The sequence below is a fragment of the Bacillus rossius genome, chromosome 13 (genome assembly GCF_032445375.1).
Source record: "Bacillus rossius redtenbacheri isolate Brsri chromosome 13, Brsri_v3, whole genome shotgun sequence".
Classification (NCBI taxonomy): Eukaryota; Metazoa; Arthropoda; class Insecta; order Phasmatodea; family Bacillidae; genus Bacillus; species Bacillus rossius.
The window spans coordinates 40,672,460-40,692,247 of NC_086340.1; the positions used below are offsets into that span (position 1 = coordinate 40,672,460).

General features: G+C 35.7%; 1 long non-coding RNA gene across 1 annotated transcript in view; it reads right to left on the minus strand.

Annotated features, from left to right (window-relative positions):
* Positions 1-19,355, minus strand: part of LOC134538469 (uncharacterized) — a 37,108-nt gene extending 17,753 nt beyond the window's left edge. Inside the window, exons 1-2 of the long non-coding RNA XR_010076149.1 lie at positions 19,272-19,355; positions 17,106-17,186 (exon numbers count right to left, since the gene is read on the minus strand). This is a non-coding gene — a long non-coding RNA (uncharacterized LOC134538469). The remainder of the gene's footprint in view (positions 1-17,105; positions 17,187-19,271) is intronic.
* Positions 19,356-19,788: the final 433 nt, after the last annotated feature.

The window sequence follows — 19,788 nt, forward strand, 5'->3', positions numbered from 1 at the left end:
CACGAGTCGTTTAATTTAAGTTAGGTCATAATGTAGTCGTCAAGCTTTCGGGCGGAGGCTATGGCCCTCGTCAGGGGTCACGCGTCATAGTTTTTAAAATGTAATGTTCGTTCGGGATTTCAAGGGCAGGAGAGGCCCCTACGTTATTTTTTTAAAGTAATCGATCAAGAAAGGCTTTTCGGAAAATGTGAGTATGGACTTATCTTTGTTTTAATTTTAAGTATTAATTATGATTTGAGGTATTCGGAAGGACTAGGGAAGTGTTTAGTGAAGTTCTCTCATTCTCTCTCTTGTAAGATCGTTCAATCGTTAAGGAAGTAAAGAGATTATTGTTTTAAATTGTAATCCCGCTATTTAAATGTTCTTTAAAATGATGTTGAGTATTTGACTTTAAGAATAAAATAATTTTAATTAAGTATTATGTTATTTTGCAAAATCTCCTTAGTTCAGCTCTCACCAGACATCCTGTACGGGATGACGAACCTATGATCCTAGGTACAGTAAAGTATTTTATGAAGTTAAGACTAGTTGATGCCAAGCGAGTTGTTTCTATATAAAGAGCTACGATTCTCGCCCCCCCCCCCTCTGAAGGTGCACGTGACAGAAATGGTAGAGTTCGCCGGATAGGTTCTATTTCTGGAGAGAGAGAGAGGTAGATTTTTATGTTTATTATTAAGTTAGTTTCAGCTTCTGATAGCAGGTTATTAAGAGTTTACTTGAGTAGAGGATTACGGAATTTTAGTCTATAGTGGAGGAAGTCTTTGAGATTTTTTTTTTGACGTAACAGATGTTTATTTGAGGATACTTGTAAGGATAAAGTTTATAGTGATAAGTTGTTTTAAGTCGTTGAATTTATTGTAGATTTATATCGGGGATTATTACGTGAGGAGAATACGTTATAAGTTAAATGCTTATTAGAGATAATGCAAGTGGTTTAATTTAATTGAAGTTCATTTTAAGATTGTAGGTTAAGAGAATTATAATTTAAAATAAAGTTTTTTGTCGTAAATAGGAATTATTTTCAAGAGAAGTTTGTTTTGTTTTCGTGCGCGTAGGAGACGAGACGTACGAATTAAATCAGTCGAGGGAAGGATAAACGTTAGAAAGGAATTAAAGAGAAAACGAGAGTTTATGTAAAAGAGAGTTATAGAATTTATAGTGATGTTTTGTTTTAATTAGAAAAATGTTGAGAGTTGTTTCAGAACGACACGTCAGTGGACGTGGCAGAGTGAACACGTGACGGGGAGGTGCTGAGACCTAGCGGAGAACGGAGGAACCGCAAGCGAGGGTTGGCGCACCTGATGGAATTCGGTGACGTCACGGGCTCATACGGAGACGTGGACAGGCCGTGACCTTGTTTTGATCAGCTGTACGGTAACTTAGCGATAAGAAAATAGACTATTGGTTAAATAAATTTAAATTTAAGTGTGTTTTAGGAGAAGAGGAACTTTCAGTATGTAAGTAATTTAATTTAAGAAGTGTATGATGTATAGGCTAGAAGTGTTTCGTTGTAAGTTGTTTATGTTTTTGTTAGTTAAATTCTACCTCGGTTTTAAAAATATTTTTTTGGGATTTGTAAACATTATTAAGGAGGTACACTATAAAATCGATAAGCATTGAGAAAACTGGGAAGGCTAGATTTTGTGTGTAGAGGGAATTTACTCCAAAAGAACAGAGAGACAAAATTAATGTTTTCATTAGGGCGAGGGACCCTAAGGTGAGGTGTTGTGTCCCTGGGAAGAAAGGGAATTGTAGCGCAGACCATAGGAGATGGGCTGACTACGGAATTAAGGGTCAGGAGAATCCTGAGAGTTGTGAGTAGTTTGGGGCAGGAGTTCCCCATGGTAGTACCGAAGTGGCTATCCTGTATGGGATAGGGTACCATTTCAATGAAGTTTGTTGGTGGGGTTAGAGCCCCCTGTGTAGTGGGCCTATAGCAGATAGGCACTACAGTGAAATTTTTGGTTATTTTGTGAGGTAAATTCCCTGGAGGTTAAGTAAGATTGGATTCAGTTAGGAAGGAGGGAAATGAGAAACATTGCTGTAGAGAGTTAGTGTACTTGCCTAATGTGAAATTGAATTTTACTAAATTAATTTAGGAGAAAGTTTTGTTCGGTAAATAAATAATAATGGAAGATAGCTAGATAATTAATTAATTTTTTTTGAGTAAGGTGTTTTAAGTAATGAAATAAAATAAGGTGAAGTAATTTGAATAATTGGGGAGGAGTTTCTTTAAGAGTTTAGATAATTGTTTTTGAATTTATTGAGATATTCAGCCAGTGGAGTTTGAGTATGAGAGATACAGTGAGATTTCAAGGAAATTGGTTGTTTATTAATTAGGACGAATGAGATTTTATGATTTAGAGTCAGTAAGCATAGTTAAATTTACGACATAATATTTGTTGACAGTTTACAGTTATTAAGGAGAAAACAGAGTAATCTATTTATTTTTATTTTAATGGTTTGAAGATAAGATTATGAATTTTTTTTGGAAGTTTCTTTGGCATGTTGGAATAATTTTTTTTTGATTTTTTGAATTTACAGAGAAAATTTAATTGATTTACATTAGTTTGGAAGTATGGAGGTTTAGTGTTCGATTAGCCCTAACTTGATGGTCGGATCCCAAAAGAATGCCGTAAAACCGATAGCCAATTGAGAGGAATGCGGTAGGCGCTTGTGTAGAGAGGGGTTGTGGGAAAACTCCTTGGGACTGATGGCAGATCAGGGGCCCTAAATAGTGTGTGATGCTGTAAAACCAGTGCAGAGAAAGCCTGGTATGCTTAAATTTTTGGGCACAGGTTATGTAAACCTGGGGTTCCATGGGATTTAGTCATGTTAGCTGCTGTGAGACATTAAGAGTTCCAGGCTCCATAGTAAAGTCAATGTAAATTTTTGTTTTCTTAAAATAATAAATTTGTTTTTAATTTTTTTGAGATATTTGATTTGTAACAGTGAATACAGACCCCGAGGAATAAGAGTTGTCATGATGTGAGAGGAGAAGGTGGTAGGCCTAAAAGGGTACAGGCACCACAGAGGTTATTTGTATTGCATAATTTAAATATAAGGAAACTTGAGAATTTGAAATTTTGTTGTTGGGTTGGACACCCATAAGAAGAGTATAGGCAGAATTTTTATTGTTATGAGATGTCTAATTTAATTGAAAAGAAGAAAGTTTAAAGATGCAAGGTAACATTATTATTGTAATAATTGAAAGAGATTAAGAGGTAGAGAGAAATAGGCAGTTTTTGTTTGTAAGTACTAAAGTTTACATATAGAAATTTAGTAACTAAGAATGAATAATAAGTTAAGTCTAGTGTAAAAGTTTTTTTTAAGTTTGTTAAGTTAAGAGTCACAAGTAAATTTTTTTTTAGAGAGAATGTCTTTGATAGGAAGTATTAGAAACTTATGGGAATTTTAGGGTAACATAAATAATGTAGGTAATGAATAATAAATATATGGTAGGTCTTAAGTTAAGATTAACATTTGAAGCAGAATTTAATTAAGAAGAACAAAAATAAATAGGCCTAATGAAAAGAACAAAAAAAGGATTTTATGGTAAAGCATTTTTTTTAAGTAATAAACAATGAATAATAATGTTGTTTCAGGGTAATGTGTACTAATAATACAATTTTTTTTTAGGACCAAAGAACAGGAATTATGTAATTTAAATTAACATGTATTTTTGAAACTGTTACAGATTCCTTAAGATGAGCTGAGCAGCAGTCCAGTTTACAAGATGACAAGAGTTCGAGAGACAAGATACAAGATCACTGAAACAAGAGCCAAGACTGAAGATACAAGAGAAGAGAAAGCTGGCAGCCATGGACTTACAAGTGGAGATTAATAAGGTCATGTAAAGTTTTATTTTTTTATGGAAGACAGTAACTGGAGTTTTTTTTGTTATAAACATTATTTACAGAACTTTTTAGGTTATAGTAATGTAATGGAACTAGTGAGTTGTGGTAGCTGTCAAAAAGAACTAATACCTTAAGTTTAATTTTTAAAGTTAATTTTCTTAATTTACAGAGGGATTAGTAGTTTTTTTAAAACCTTATTTAGGTTGGAATTTCAATACAATAGCTTATTATAAATGTGTACGAACAGTTCAAGTTCACAGTACTGATAGGTAGGTCAGATGATCTTATTGATTTTGATGATTTGTTGTTTTGAGTTGATTTTTAAGTGTTGTGAATTAGACAATGAAATAGTTCTGAAAACTTAAATTATTTCAAGCTAAGAAATAGTAAAGTTAATTGTAACTCAAAGGACACCAGAATTTAATTTTTTTTTGAATTAGTAATGTTTGAAAATTTTATACTTTACAAGAAAGGTTATAAACAAACAGATCGGATGGAACAAGGATGCAGTAAATCACAATTTCATTTAGAATTATTGATTAGCTTTTGAGGTTATGAAGTAAAAGTAATTATAGTTTAAAAGTTTGAATAAAAAAAATGTTTTTTTTTAATTTGTTTGAAATAGAAAGTTTAAAAGTTAATTAGTCATGATCTAGGTGGGTGATGGGGTGGGAATTGGCCACTCTTTTTCCCTATAACCTCCCTAACATGGCCTTCTATTACAACTAACAGAAATAAAGAAGAAGAAAAATGAAGAATTATTAGTTAGAATGTTTCTTTCATGAAGATACCTGATGAACTTTTACTGTTTGGAAGAATAGAAGCAAGGTTAGTCAGATATTTTTACTCAGAAGAAGAAGAAGATAAAGCAGTTTTATGACTCGACAAGCCAGAGATTGGTGTTTCCCCTCTGCGCTCCTATTGACTACGTTGTTTACTCTCATGGGATAGCTGGTTCGGCACCATGGAGAGAGATTGGTGGGCATTGTGGTTGCCCCCAGAAGAAAAGAAGAGTAGAAGAGGTTATGGGTGGGTCATGTGAACTGACCTTCAACCCAGTTACTTCGTGGGGACTATTTGCTGTATAGAGAAGATCAAGACTCAAGAGTTAGGGAAAATCATTGGAGGTCATGTTTCCCTTCCTTAAGTTTTTCCTATCAAATTATTTGCCTGATTAGATTATGCTAAGGGTGGGATACTTTATGTTAGCAGTTGAATTAATTAATTTTATTTTTTTGTGTGTTTGCATCCTTGCCCATCGATTGCAGTTTAGTAGTTAGTTTTGTATTTGTCAGGCGTGATGGTAATGCCTGTTGATGATGTTTCAGAATTGTAATCTGTTCGTGATGAGGATGGCACAACTCCGAAGCAGATGTGGGGAGAAGTTGTGAGCTGCCCTGGAAGCCAGTCCAGTAGCTGTTGGAGTTGAGTGGTGTTTGCTGATGGCCAGCCCAGGGAGCTACTCTTCTCGACAACACTGACTTCGAGGAGTTGCACCAACCTTCACGAGATAAGAGTTTAATTAATTGAAACACTGTAAGGACACTTAATTTTTTTTGAAGAACGAAAGAAGTATGGTAATAAACGGAAACCGAAAAAAAAAAATAATAATAATTATCAAGAATTTGCACATTGTTTAACGAATACTGAGAAACTAAGAACAGTAATTTAATTTGTAAAGAGAGCTTCACTAACAGAACAATTTTTTTAGAATTGAGAACTCGAGCCTCTGAAGGTTCCTGTGAGAACAAACCAGATAAAAGTTTTACATTTAATTTTATGAATACTTGTTGTTTTAAAATAAATCTTATGCAGAATCTAGATGTATGTTCAGACAGCAAGGAACTAAGAAAATTATTATTTTTGTGAAATGAGGAATTTATAGTTATGGTTTAATGGAAAAAGACAATTTGTAATTTTGAGGTAGCTCGATGGGGCTCGAGCTCTGTGAGGGGAGGGTTATGTCGCGGGTTGAAATTTTGCAGGGTTGTTGAAATCAAATTTAGGGACTTTACTGACGGGACTCTGGGCTGGCTGCTCTGTTCACTCGTCAGCGCAAGTGGCGTGACCATGTAATTGGGGCACGGGGCCGGCGCGGCGCGCTGCGGGCTTGCAGAATTTTGTTTGTTTGTTTGGCCGCGCGCTGGCGCAGCCACGGGCCGCAGTTACTGGGGCGCGCTGTCGTAACAAGCCGCGCGGTGTGGCCTGCACATTGGGGTAGAGGGGGGGTAGTCTTCCCAGATGTTCTAGTTAGTTGTTTAGTAAATTTGACTTCAATAACGAGCTTTTGTTATGGTAGGCGCGGCAGGGCGCGCGAATTTAAGCGCAAGTGAGTGGTGACTCGGGGCTCACTCAGGCGGAGGCTATGCGTCTCACCTGTGGTCACGAGTTGTTAGTTCGTTCGTGATGTAGGAATTCAGGCTCACTCAGGCGGAGGCTATGCGTCTCACCTGTGGTCACGAGTTGTTAGTTCGTTCGTGATGTAGGAATTCAAGCTTTCGGGCGGAAGCTATGGTCGACGCCAGAGGCCACGAGTCGTTTAATTTAAGTTAGGTCATAATGTAGTCGTCAAGCTTTCGGGCGGAGGCTATGGCCCTCGTCAGGGGTCACGCGTCATAGTTTTTAAAATGTAATGTTCGTTCGGGATTTCAAGGGCAGGAGAGGCCCCTACGTTATTTTTTTAAAGTAATCGATCAAGAAAGGCTTTTCGGAAAATGTGAGTATGGACTTATCTTTGTTTTAATTTTAAGTATTAATTATGATTTGAGGTATTCGGAAGGACTAGGGAAGTGTTTAGTGAAGTTCTCTCATTCTCTCTCTTGTAAGATCGTTCAATCGTTAAGGAAGTAAAGAGATTATTGTTTTAAATTGTAATCCCGCTATTTAAATGTTCTTTAAAATGATGTTGAGTATTTGACTTTAAGAATAAAATAATTTTAATTAAGTATTATGTTATTTTGCAAAATCTCCTTAGTTCAGCTCTCACCAGACATCCTGTACGGGATGACGAACCTATGATCCTAGGTACAGTAAAGTATTTTATGAAGTTAAGACTAGTTGATGCCAAGCGAGTTGTTTCTATATAAAGAGCTACGATTCTCGCCCCCCCCCCTCTGAAGGTGCACGTGACAATATATTACAGACTAATTTTCACGCCCACAATAATGATTGTGGTTTGGTAGTTGTAATATAATGGCATAAAATAATGCAACCACAATAAACTATTATCTGCGCATGCTACGAAAAATACAACACATATGTTAATCTGTATTTTATTACAAGTGAGCAAATTTGAACTTACTGACGAGTGTTTTGTGTGCAGTATACAGTAAAACGCCACAGGCCTTCACGGAACTCACGCACTTGGTTTCTAGTCGTATGGTTGAGCACTTTTAAGTTTACAGTACTGAAATGTATTGTATGATAATTATTCAGTAAAATACTAACATTTTGGGATCATTTAAATTTTTTTACTGCTAATTGTAACTTTTACTGTACTTAATGTTTTGATTTTTAAGTTGAAATTAATGATTCCTTTTTTGTTTCCCATTTTCATTTCTTTTGCGGATCATCCGCGATTTACATTATCCGCGGTGGCCCTGCCACTTAATTTCGCGGACAATCGGGAGTGTACTGTACTGCTTTATTTGTGTCTTTCTTCAGTTGACCACAAACCATGTCGAAAAATTTCCAATTGCCATTTGGAAAATCCATGGAGAGCTGCATTAAAGGCATACTAGGAAGAAAAATTTCATAACCGAGTTGTTCATATGAACTAAACTAGGGGTGTGCGAGAAAGGAAATTTAGCCTCAGGAAAATTTCGCGAGGGAAAATCAAATTTCACTTGGGAAATTGGGAAAATTTGGGGGAAAAAAATCATAAGCTGTATAGGATGCCAGTAGGTATATTTATAAGTTTTGGAATGTTTTTACCTCACGGTTTTTTGTCTTGATTTTTTGATGAAACAATTTTAGACGTAATATGATTTCATTCCAGTAAACAGAAACATTAATACAAATATAAAATTACGAAATGTGCAATATACACGGGATTTGCCAATAATGCGGCAAACTATTAAAGTAATGTCTTGTTCAGCGTTGCGTTTCAGTCCGACTGCTTATTTAAGTCTGTTACGTAAGTTTACAAGATCGTGGTGTATCATTTTCCAAAAATTTGTTTTCCCATGGATATACGTTGAGATTAAAAAATAATTTCATTAAGAAATGTGTTATCTATATTAAACTGTAAAGTAATCTTTATTTTTCCTTTTATTGTAGGCCAAACAGGCCATTGTCACAAATATAACTTATTTCCCAAAAATACCAGGAAAAATATTATTCCCTCCCGGCAGGAAAAAAAGCAATGCCCTCCCGAAACTTTTCCCGAAATTTGGGATCCCGCACACCACTAAACTAAACATATCTTCTGCAGTTGCAAGTCCCAAGAAACTTGAATTCATATAGCAGACGACTGTCAGTATCCCAATATCTAATATGGTAATCCAATTGCTTCCGATGAATATTTTTGTTAACACACTCGTCAAAAAGCAAAACATATGAATCTTCCTTTTGAATTTTTTCCATGAGCAAGGACCTAAAATATGGTGCTATCCCAAAACAACACACAGGCACACTGTTTCTCCCAATGAAAAGTCTTTGGCAACACTGCTATCAGGAAACATTTGTCTGAACAAGGGCCCAATATCCTCGCAGGACTTTTATAAAAATCTTTACTGCATACAATAAGGGCCCACAGAATTTCCGCTGTAAAAGTGTCCTGGCCAGTAATGAAAGAACTAATCAGGCCAGCCTGTTGATCTTGTTGTGAATACTGAATATCTGATTCATGACTGCTAAACTTGTAGATAGGCCATCTTGTGAATGTTGTTTACTGCCAAGATTCCAAGTTTTAGTTTTTCACTTGCAAGAGCAACATGTTTCTTTCCACCCACAGGACTTGTAAACGCCATACACCAATGTTACAGATATCAAAAACTCTATTAAATAAAACACACTTGGCTTTGTTTCTGTCCGTCGCTTTTTGTAGCCATTTACTGAAGTTAGGGTTACGTAACCACAAATCGTTAAAAGTACAGTGCCCAGGCATTGTGATAAATGTTAACTGCATCTCTCAAGTTGCATACATCAACCCACCAAAAGCACCATCAAACACGCTGAGAGAAATAAAAGAGAAAGTGCGAAAGATCTGTAGTTTTTACACATGTACATAAAAAACATCACATAATAAATACTAAAGACTTTGCATAAGTGAATGTGTACACAATGGCAACAGAATCAAAAATTAAATCACAAAGCCGGCAAAAACAATCGCTTTGCAACTCGCAGAAAGTATAAACTAAAAACTAAGTCGGAACCAAGATTAAAACATTTCTAGAAATAACACTTTCCCCATTACAATTACTCAGACAATGCCACACGAACAGAAGCATGTAACCCACACGTGAGCTATTAGTTCAAAGCAAAACCACCATCCTGCATCTATTATCTTTTGTTTGTACCACATTTACCACACAATACCATATTTATTCTGCATCTTCCAAAAATCTATACCACATATATTTACTCCTGTGTACCAATGTAACACAAAAATTCCCAAATCCAAATTTGTTTACGAAAATTCACTTGGTTAGCGTCCGTTCACGTCATTAAATTATATTCTAGAAATAACAAACAAATTATGGTTTCATATTCCTAAGCTAGGATTTTAATGGTAGGAAACTAGCTGTAATAATGTTACCCAAAAATTCAAGGACTTTCCAAGGCCTGGATTAAATTTAAGGACTAAGACCTTTTAATACATGGTTAAAGTTCCAGGACCATATGAACGCTGTAATAACCAATTTCTTAAATTAAGTTTGACAAACTATTTCTTAATGTTAAAACCAAATTTACAATCCTTCACACCTTAAAAAGTAGTTTTTATTATCTTAAGTAACATTCCTCAACCCACATACAAGTTTGCCAGAAAACACATTCAAATATGGTATAAGTGACTAGGCACAACAAAGCTGTGAACAAATCTAATAAAAGGCACGGAGCATTCAGAAAAAGCGTTGAGCATCACAACTAATGGGCACAATAAGAATTTTTTAAATAAAACTCAAAAGCCAAACAATTGTTAACACTTAATATTCCAACTTGCTGTGCCTAAGCTAGCGTATTGAGCTGACAAAAGGGCCAGCACAACATAGAGCAGAGGCTTATATTGTACCACCGCGGGAAAAGCCTCGCACACAATCATGTGGCGTGGGGCAAATGGGTGGATCGGACAGTAACCTATTTTTCAGCAATACTGGCACACTGTGTTAACAAGAAAGGTCTTCTAGCTGAAGGAAAATGAACTGACGCGAAGTTCATCCATTGCCATGCTCCTTGTTTCAGTCTTGCATTGGCAACGTTACAGGAAACAAATTCAGAAAGTACTCAACTACAGAAAACATTCTTTAAAGGGAACTTATTCACAATGTACACTAGGCGCAATATAACTCCGAGCTTGAGCTACGTCACACAAGAGGAGTGTTGACTGCAACACGTGTGGGGGGTCGGGTGGAGGAGGAGGGGGTATAAGTAGATACGGCGACCTTGCACAGCAGGTAGAGAAAAGCAGAAAACATTGACCACTTACCACTGACGTTCTAAGCACTACCTCAGTTCTTCAACGCCACTGACTGTTCCATCCGAAGAGTCTGATGTGTAAACGTCACTGCTGTCACTGTTTGCATCACCTAACTGAACAATCGCTTTATCAATTTCAATGTCAAAACGCACATCCTTATCCCAGTATTCGTTCTCGACTGTCTCGACGTGATTGCAAATCCATCCAATCTTCTGGACCCATTCGGTTAAATATTTCCTCGCAAAGTTGTTTTACATTTGCCAAATTGCAAGTAACATTTCTTGAAGCGACTTCTCCTTTAACTTTAGCCCATATGCTTTCTATCGGATTCAAATCCGGATGATAAGGGGGCAGACGAAGTAATGTGTGGCCACTATTTACCAATAGTCTGTCTGCCGAGTACTGCACTTGCGAAGGTTTGTGCTTCTTTATGAGGTTATACAAGTTTGGTTTGAGCATGTCGCTAGTAAAGGAAATATTCTCCTTAACCACTGCTGCATTTCCAATTTTGTCGAGCTGGAGGTAGGCGTTTTATTTATTTTTACATTGTGATAGGGAGCATTATCTATCACAACACTGTTTGGTGGAATATTTTGTTTTAATTGTTCGGTGAGCCATTTTTCATATTGTTTGTACAGTCGTGCGAGACACACCCGTCGCATTAGCTGTTCTCAGCTGTGCTTTCTCTAGTGAAATGGAGGGTTCCTGCAATCGCGCTTCATTTTCCATAAACTGCAGAACGTTATAGACGATTTCCCGCGCCTACGGGTGCAGTTTTTTTACTCTTAACTTTTGACAATACTGGAGGCATTTTATGTATAAAGTTGTACTTTACTGAAGTACTGCACTACATATGTAACACTGGTTCTGAACAAAAGTGATACACTACATGCATACAAACCTCAGATCCAAACTGTAAATGAAAACGTTAAGTACCAACGTATTCGTCGGATTTCACCGAAGGACTAAGTTTTCACTCTGTGCAGTAGCGTGTAGCCCCTGTTATCAAGTTACGCATTATCTCTCACTGCCGCGCCACGTCTGCCTTCTCCAGTGTCGGGACTCGCATACACACTATTTTCTAACTGTCACCCAGGCTCGGAGTTATGTTGCATCTAGTGTAGTCACATGACCTGATAAAATATATTTTTTCAAAGATTCACAAAAACTTTTTTGTCAGATGCTTTTAGTTCACTTAGTTTCTAAAGTCTGGAAACCAATCACCATATCAGTCATGCTTATGATTTTCAACAGCATGATATCTAAACTTCAAGAGCATCTACATTCTTGATAGCTGCAAGCTTCACAAACTTAGACAATACAGAAGAATACCGGTACAATGTACCTCATTACAACGTATATTTCACTTTAACATATTTTTTTTTAAGTCCCCACCGAAAATTGTAGGTAAATATGTACAGTCGCGGTAGATGCCAAAAAAAAATGCTAAAAATCTGAAAATACCTTTATTCTGTGCCCTTTCACTTCCTCTTTTAAAATCAACCGGCAGAGGTACGAAATTCCAAATACTTTAGGAGATATCAAATTTTTAAATTTCATCATATGTAGAGTCGTGGTAGATGTCAAAAAAAAAAATGCTAAAAATACTTTTATTCTGTGCTCTTGCACTTCCTCTTTTCAAATCAACCGGCGGAGGTAAGAAATTCCAAATACTTTAGGAGATATCAAATTTAATTTTCATCACAATACCTGCGTAGTATGCGGCGATCACCATTGTTTCTTGTCATAGATAATAAGGTTTCTTGTTTACGAGTATCATGTTTCTTATTGGACAATTTTGTCACGTGACTGTTCCGTGATTGGCCAGTATTCAAATGAACCAATATGTGATTATTTATTCAGTGATTGGTCAGTGTTCAAATGAACCAATACGTAATTATTTATTCATTTATTGTTCAATACGATGTTTAATTAATCGGTCAATTTCTGCCGTGAACGACTACATCATTTCCTTATAGTGACAAAGGAAATGTACCCGCCTCCAACTTAGGTGAGTTTTTAACGTTTCTAATTTTGAGTATTATTATTTTTTTATTTGGATATTGTTGCGCAAGTAATAAGTAAAAAAAAATTACGTGAGTTGTTAATGTTCATCATTTGTCCGGGTTTTGTTAGGTCAGGTCAGTTACATTATAAATAATTTAAAACTTAAGAACCATTAAATTAAATTCACATTATTTTTAATGTTCGCTTAGTTTGAAAGTATTTATAATGTAACTGACCTGACCTAATCGACCATTTTATTTATTACGCATTCACTAACACACGTCAAAATAAAAAATGGCGACGTTCCAAGGGTTAAACAGGCGTTGTATTGCTAAATTAAAAAATTCGATATCTCATAAAGTATTTGGAATTTCTTATCTCCACCGGTTGATTTGAAAAGAGAAAGTGAAAGAGCATAGAATAACAGTATTTTCGGATTGTTAGCATTTTTTTCCGCATGAATACGCAGGTATTGTGATGAAAATTAAAAAATTCAATATCTCCGAAAGTAGTTGGAATTTCTTATCTCCGCCGGTTGATTTGAAAAGAGGAAGTGAAAGAGCACAGAATAAAAGGGTTTTCGGATTTTTAGCATTTTGGCATCTACCGCGACTGTACATATTTACCGCGTGGCATTACTACACTAAAATTTACTTTAACTGGTAAATAAATTTCCAGCTAAATGATTAATGTTGTAGAACAAACATACACAAATACCAATGCAACGTATTATCTAACATCTAAATCCTCAAAACGAAGTTCAGTAACTGGCCCAATGTTGCAAGCTAAGGCAAAAACAGTTTGCATTGCATATGAACATTCAAGACTTCCAAGTCAGTTCGGGGTGGTTACACCGGTTCCGGGAACGACATGGTATATCATGGAAGGTTGTTTGTGGGGAGGACAAAGATGCACTCAGAGGCAGCAAACCAGTGGAAAGAAGAAAAGTTGGAGAGTATTTTTAAATCATACTCGGTAGACAATATTTTCAATGCTGATGAAACTGCATTTTTTACAAGCTTTTGCCGAACAAGACAATGGCATATAGAGGTAAAAAATGCACTGGAGGGAAAAAAGCAAAGTAAAGGTTGTCTGTGTTGTTTTGTTGCAATGCCAAAGGAACAAAAAAATTGAGGCCATTAATTATTTTTAAACACAAGTCTCCCAGGCGTTTCTTGTCTTCCTGCTGATTATGCAAGCAACACCCGTGCATGGATGACAAGAACTGTTCTCAAACTGGCTCATGAAAACCGATAAGGGCATGAAGAGGGAGGAAACATTCTTTTGTTAGTAGACAACTGTGCAGCACACACTGTTGATCTTCAACTGGAAAACATCAAACATGTTTCTGCCACCAAACTGCACATCTCAGTTACAGCCCCTTGACCAAGGCATTATTCAGAATGCCAAAGTACATTTTCGAAAACATCTTGTTGAGAGGTTGCTCATCAACATTAGGTTGAAAGTGCCCACCAACTTCAATGTTCGTCAGGCAATAGAGATGATTATTGGTTGATGGTGCAATGTTCAGCCAGAAACTATTGCCAACTGCTGGAGAAAGTCTGGCATTGTGAACTGTAACACTGATGAGCTCACTGCAACTTCATCAGACCAGGATGCAAGCCATTACTACAGCACAAACATGCTAAAGCAATGACATTGACCCTGAAGTATGGCAAGAAGTGTCAACCTCCATGCAGTGTGATGCTGTTTCATTCACAGACTGTGTCTGTGGATAATGAAACGAACACCAGTGTTGACTGACAGTGACATTAGTGAAGTCATTCAATCACAGTCATCAAAAGTTGAATCAGATGATTCTGACTGAGAAGCCGGCTGTGACAGCTACAGAAGCTATCAGAGCTTAGAAAAACTGAACAAATTTATCTCTAAACACGAAAAGGTTCCAGAAGGGATCAGGAAACCTTTCTACGAGATAACTTTTTGTTCAACAGAGCACAATTCAAGCTCAAAAACAAACTGAAATAACAGATTTTTTTTTAAAAAATAACTAACTTAAGTTATACATACACAACAATGTTTAAACTGAAGTCAGATGTTGGCCTAAAAATAATCTATCTTATAATATCTGGTCTTTTGAGGATTCATTTCTAGGTCAAGAGCTTGCCGCATCTCCCCGCGATTGGGTAGGGTCCCTGCCACCTAGGGGAGAGGCTGGCGCAGACGTTATCCTCCTGTGAGGACATTGGGTGCGTCCGCCAGTAGGCCCAGTTCAGAACTTCGCCAAGAGATGGCTTTGCCTTGAATTTGTAACACTCTCGGTAGGTACGTCCATCACGTCTTGCCTAGGGGTTACCGGCCTTCCCAAAGATGATATGTATGTTTCAGTACTAAGTACTTTCAGTACCAAGTACAAAAACTTGAGGTCCCTGCGGTAAATATATAGAGCAGCAGTATTTGCGGGGGAAAAAAATATGCTAAAATACTTTTATTCTATGCTCTTTCAATTCCTCTTTTCAAAACAGGTGGAGATAAGAAATTCCAAATACTTTAGGAGATATAGAATTTTCTAACTCACAGTTGGGCAATATTTGTTAAAAATAATTTAAAAATTCCGAAAATACTTTTCTTCTATGCTCTTTCCTCTTTTCATTAAACCCGGCGGAGATAAGAAATTCCAAATACTTTAGGAGATATCGAAATTTAAATTTTCATCTCAATACCTGTGCATTCATGCGGCCACCATTGTTTCTTGTTTACGAGTATGATTTTTTTTCCGCGACGTAGGTGAACGACTACATCATTTTCTACTAATGGCAAAGGAATTGTACCCGCCTCTTAACTTAGGTGAGTTTTTAACATTTCAAATTTTAATGTTTTATTTTTGTTGTTTGGATATTGTTGCGCAAGTAATAAGTAAAAAAAATTATGTGAGTTCCTACTGTTCATCCTTTGTCCCGGTTTGTTAGGTCAGGTCAGCTACATTATAAATACTTTAAAACTAAACAAACATTAAAATTAATTCACATTATTTTTAATGTCATCAGTTTCGAGAAAAATTCCCTGACTTTCTTATGAAGTACATACCATAAATATTAACGTGCATATGATGAAATGTAATATAAAAATTTCAACGTGAGGTAAAATAAGGTTTTTTATTGTGTTATTTTGACGGCAGAATTGCAAATGTTTTTTTCCTTCAACATGGCTGGTGATAGCTCTTCGGCCCATATTGCTGAGTTGAATATTTTTGTAGCACAAAGTGCAGTACGCTGAATTTATGTTTTTAGCAGAGCGTTTGATATGCTGAAACTGTCTCCTTGGGAAAAATTCTCCTTAAAAGTAATTTTCTTCGACATCTCTTAAGCTAAAAAAAAAGTACATAATATTTTAAAGTTAGGTTAAAAAATTGTTTAAGAATTCTTAAAAAAATATTACTACACAAATACAAAAACTATTACAAATTCACACCTAGAAATATAACGGGCCTACTTAGAGAATTACAATAGCAGCATTACAACATGCAATACTCTTACATTCTTACAATGTTAACTAACGATTCTGGGGAAAAACATGTTCAGTTATGCATATTTTTTATACACAATGTAAGTGTCACGCAACAGAACTCACAGTTTATAATGGTTGAAAAAAAAGTAATTAAAAAAAAAGTTAGAAAAAATACAAAAACATAACCGCACACAAAAGCCACGTGTTTTCGTATCAGCTTGGTAGTTTTCAATTCAAAATGAGAATTGGTATTGCTTTATCAAAATGCACTTTATTTTCTTATGATCGCATTAAAAACTAACTTCACCTGAAACAACGCCTTTAAATTCACGTAATAAGCTTAGAAGTCACCTTATTCCACATGAAAATAGCCTTCAAAAGATAAACGACGCCATGCCCGTTCGGTAGTTCTTGCATGGAACGGAACAAAACAAAAAGTCTCAAGGGCAAATTAAAAAGGTTCAAAACACGAACAAATGAAGGCGGTTTCGCTAGTGAACAAACGAGTGCCTGGATTGGTCAGAAGTTATGGTGGGTGGTTGTAACAGCCAATTGCCACGGACAAACGTAGACCAAGTAAAAAAATAGTTGCAGTTGCCGTGTGCCTTAAGCAGCAGCCTTTTAGCGGAGTCGTTCGGTAGCGGTACGAGCGCATCAAAACAAAGCTTTGTTTGAATTATAAGCAACTTTAAAATTTCCAGAATTCGTAGAATTTTCCCTGACATTTCCTGGAATTCCCTGACCATTTTAATTTCCCTGACATTTCCCGGTTTTCTAGTCCTGTAGCAACCATGATTTTATTTATTACGCATTCACGAACACACGGCAAAATAACAAAAATGGTGGTCGAATGGTTGTACTGGTGTTGTATTGCAAAATTAAAAAATTCGATATCTCCTAAAGTATTTGGAATTTCTCATCTCCACCGGTTGATTTGAAAAGAGGAAGTGAAAGAGCATAGAATAAAAGTATTTAAAGATTTTTTTTTAGAATTTCCCCCCCCGCAAATACAGCTACTCTACATATTTACCGTCCCTGTAAGTACTTAGTACTGAGATTCTACTGTAGCTCTTTCAAAGTCACGAGCATGTCGCAAAATGTGAATTTGTCGTTACGATGCCTGAAACATTACAAACCTTTAGTAAGCACCGAATGAAGTGTTCTGTTGCTGCCATCTTGATACAGCAATGCCATCTCATAGCTCCACAGCTGCCAACCTGCCATCAACAAACACCCTAGCTGTAATGCAACTAACTCTGCATACTTGTGAACTGCTGATACAGATAGAGAGGACCTTCAGAAGTTCGGTGATAATATATCTTCAAAACAACTCAGCTGGTGATGCATGTAAAGGTTCATCATTTAGGTCCATACAATATAGATTAAACCCCATAAGTTCACAGTTGCAACATAATTATCAGATATCCCGTTTACTAACTGAATGAAAGATAAAATTCCTTCATAAATAATATCAAACCTTTCCCTAAAACAATAAATTTTTGTTTCCAGACATGCATTTGAATTCTTTTAGGTCTGTTCTACAATTGCACAGAAAACAATCACGAAAATGGAGACAAACCTTCGGAACAATTCACTATTGCATTTACTGCTTCCATAATACACGGAAAATTCACAAATGGCTACCAATGAAATTGCATGTAAAGTTAACAAAATATTCCTTTAATTAAAAAAAAAATTATGCCTCAAGATTATAACTGAAGCCAAATTTACATAGTAACTAAAACTGTATAAAAAATAGAAAATAAATATTCATGTATAATAGAACTGACAAATGCAGTGTTAATCGGTACAGGTCCAACTACATCTGCATGCCAATTGTAAAACTGATACGTGAGATCGGTTTCCATGTCATAAAATGGGCCTCAGAGGGCATTTATACATAGTTAAGTAAATCTATTTTAACATTTAGGCTGGATTTATACATTACAAATATTGTCAGTAATTGTTTCGTACCATGTATGCAAGGTTAATCCACTATCATGATGATCCTGTGTATAATGATCGTGGTAAATAATTTAGTTACTATAAAAATAGTGGCCAAACAAAAATATCAGAATGCAAACAAATGACAGGTCTTATAACATTTTTTTATGTCCAGGATATTTAGGGACTACAATACATCAACAAGCATTATAAACCACAGGATCACAATCCTTTCTTGATTAAAGTCAATTTCAAAAGAGCTAAAAATTGAAGTACTTTCTTCCAATTTCATATTTTGTGTAGCTATACAAAACTAACCAACTTAAACAATTTTTAAAAGAAGTTTTAATGGAGCTACCATAAATTAAATGATCATTCTTAGAATGTAAAAAAAATATGGAGGAACCATGTATAATTTATTAAGTTGTGACATGCACAAAAGGGTTACTAGTGTGCATAGGGATATAAAACTTAAAACAAAACGGACAAAACAAAATAGACACGGACTAAATAAACAATTGATTAATGATACAGAAGAGATTAAATAAATTATACAGATAATTTTAGTTTATAAAATTATAATACGATAAAAGAATGTCGATGGCTGCGTCAATGCACGTTAAGCTATAACCGGTGATTTCTAAAAACAAATAGTAAATATTCGGGGGAAAAACAGGCACGTCTATTTCAATAAAGTATTTTCGGAATTTTATCAATTTCCGCTAAAGCTGAAAAATTCGATTAACTTCATTCCAACGCTGCTTTTCATTAAATCCATGCTTCCTTTTTTTCTGGGTGGCAAAACGACCGCAAAGCTTCGTTCCCACGAGGACTTGAAAAACCATGCTCGAATTTACATTATGATTAAACAAACGCCCGTGTCTACCCTAACGTCTAGGGATGTGTCACATTCAGGGATATTCGAAATTCATTTCATTTAAAAAGATGAAATATTTTATTTCACCAAGAAATAAATTCAACTTTATGTAAAGTGACTTCCTCCTGTCAACACATAAAACAAGGCGTGCTGTGAACACGTGGGAAAAAAAATCACTAACCGAAAAAATAATGCAAACTTCTAAAACAGATAAAATCTAGAACTTCATCAAACTAGGTAGTTTAACTTTACAAGATAGGTAGTTTACAATATCACCGAGGAGACAACCATACTGTGCCCGGCGAAATTCATCATACAAAAATAAATTAACGCAAATATTAAAGTTCAAATAATTAAATAAAACGACTTACTGATTATTAAATCCGAAAGCGCGCATACCACAATTAAAACAAGGAGAGCTCTGGATGAACCATATTAACGTAATATTACTCAGATTTGTTTCATATATTCCCTTACTTACCTAAAACGCGTGTCATCGCCATCGCAGCAAGAAAGGAACTGGAAGAGAAATACACGCCGGAAGAACGGGTTGGAGAAAGGGCGGTTTCCTATAGAGTGCATAGCCAATAATACTAATAAAGTGAATATAAACAAACTGAAACAATTGAAAAAGATAATAAAATCATTAAAAAATTAGACACCGAGAAAAAAATAAAAAATAATGATTAATTAACATTAAAAAAATTGTTTTTAACAGAACCTTATACAACGCAATCATAAAATAAATATTTCACACATAAAAAAAAGCGAACAAAACATAAACAAAAAAAAACAATTACCACGGAATATAGAATCGTAAATTAAAAGGTGTAAACAAGCTGAAACCCACATCAAAAAAATAATTTTCTTTCATTACCTTACGAAAAATTGAGCCCAAAAGTGTTATATGTTTATGACATCAATGTATAAATAATTAGCACAGCAGTACTACAAAAGCTACAAACTTCCCCAAATATGATGAAAAAAAAAAACAGCCA